Source organism: Manacus candei, unplaced genomic scaffold (assembly GCF_025592945.1).
Source record: "Manacus candei isolate 608988 ecotype Guabito, Panama unplaced genomic scaffold, ASM2559294v1 h1tg000140l, whole genome shotgun sequence".
Classification (NCBI taxonomy): domain Eukaryota; kingdom Metazoa; phylum Chordata; class Aves; order Passeriformes; family Pipridae; genus Manacus; species Manacus candei.
In genome coordinates this window covers 58,816-60,878 of record NW_026138188.1, presented here as the reverse complement: position 1 = coordinate 60,878, position 2,063 = coordinate 58,816, and positions in this window count along the sequence as shown.

Genomic DNA, 2,063 nt, shown 5'->3' with positions numbered 1-2,063 from the left:
CTTTGCTTCCTGCCTGTCTTGGAGCAGTATAGTTTTCTGATAATCCCATGGCTTAGTGGCTTCAAAGAGTCCATCAGAGGTCAATGTTATTCAGAGTTTGGAACACTCCTTCACTCAGCTTCAAATTCACCAGCAACTGATTTATTTAGAGCAATAACATTTGCAGTAGATTTTAGAAGCAGTGTTGCTACTTATTTATTTGTAGTTATGCTACACTTGCATCCAGGTTATGTTATGGTTTATTGCTATCATTTCAATTTTGTATTTAAGGACTAAAACAGATTATGTATATATGCATGGTACCATATAAAAAGGACTAATGTGCTTCCCAGCTTATGACTGGCAGTGCATCCAGCATCTACCTGCTGGAGTAGCTGGGACCACAAGGATCCAACAAGCCTCAGAGAGGCTGTGAATCAGTAATGCTGTGAATGCGAGTATTATGCAAACTAGTGTCATTTCACTGATAATACAAAGAGATTTAATTTAACAGAAAAATTGGTATTCAAGACTCTGCTAGTTCCACTATTTTTGTCAATTCTGATAATCACAAATGTGACATCGTAAATGATTAATACTTTAAGGCATGCAGTTCATCAGGGAACTGTTGCAGTGATGTTACAAGTATAATTCAAAGCAGGTTTTATTATAGGTCGAAATGGTGCTCAAATTAAGAACTCTCTAACTGCTTGTAAAAAAGACTTCCCTCCCCCACCTTTTTAAGCCCCCTTCTCAATTGCTACGTCTAAGGTAGTAAATAAAAGAGGGTAAGGCCTTCCCTCTAGCCCTGCAACTGGGTGGCACAGAGTATGCTTAAGTTTCCTTCCCCTTGCAAAGCCAGGGACCAAGGCCAGGCTGGGGCATCCTGGCCCTGCTCTGATCACCTGCGTAGACTCAGGCAAAGATGCTGCATCACCCACAATAGTAACTGCTGAGAGAAAAGACCATTGAGTGCCCCAGACAGGTGAAACCTTGCAAAACTTTCTGATAAAACTGAAAAACTTGCCATCTGCTAGGCCTTAGGATCATAAATCTTTGTAAATCCACAGGGGAGGGTTGCCAGATGCAGGTCGTTGCTGACCCTGCACCCAGCTATGAGATGCTGAGTGGGACCTGAACAGGCTTCTGGGAGCCCTGTGCAGGCTCTGAAGACCAGCATTGGCTCTAAAATCCCCTAAGAGAAACTTCTTACCCTTACTTTTAGTCCTTGAAGTCAGGCAGAATCTGCTACAGACCACCCCTAATGCAACCTCCATCTTTTAACTCTTTCGGGCACTGAGCATTGGGGATTTTCACCATGGATTCGTTACGCAGTGACAACCTGTATAAAAATTAGATAAAGAAAACTTAGTTGAATAGAATCCTACTTCAGTAATAAAACACTTATTCGATGAATGGAAAGGACTTGAGCGAGTTCCTCTTCCTATTTTCTGTTACATGATCACATATTCAGTTTACTACTTTCCCCAATGATTTACTGTCTCTACAAAATAAAGCTGGATCCTTCCTTTTAAACATGTGACACTTTTAAAGTATTTCCCGAAGCATTCCTCTCTTCTAAGAAACAAACTTGTATTACAGTGATCTTGGCCATTCATTTTCCTAGGACAATACAAATGAGAGAGCTTTTTCTATATACCACCCTTCAGAAAGATTTGCTGACTCATAATTTTCTCAGAAAAACTAAGGCAAAAGAGGAGAGAGTATTTTGATGGGTTTTGTTTAGCCCTGACAATGGGAATTGACATCAACCAACCTGAAGTAAAATATAGCTTTTAATTTTTAAAGTGAGTCTGGATCTCCAGGAATATCTGAGCAGAATAACAAAGAGCAGACTACATAATCTCTTCTCTCCCCAAACAACATTTCATTTTAGAAAAAGAAAAGCTGCACTTCCTGATGGAGGAAATGCAGGAATTGTGCCTGTATTTTCCTTGCTGAGTTTTTTGTTGCAACAGCAGAGATGTATTTGAGAAAATGGTGTTACATTTGCGGTATCTGGACCCACAGACTCCTCCGGTTGTCAGATGATGGCACTTTTACCTTGGTCATGAAATGATTTG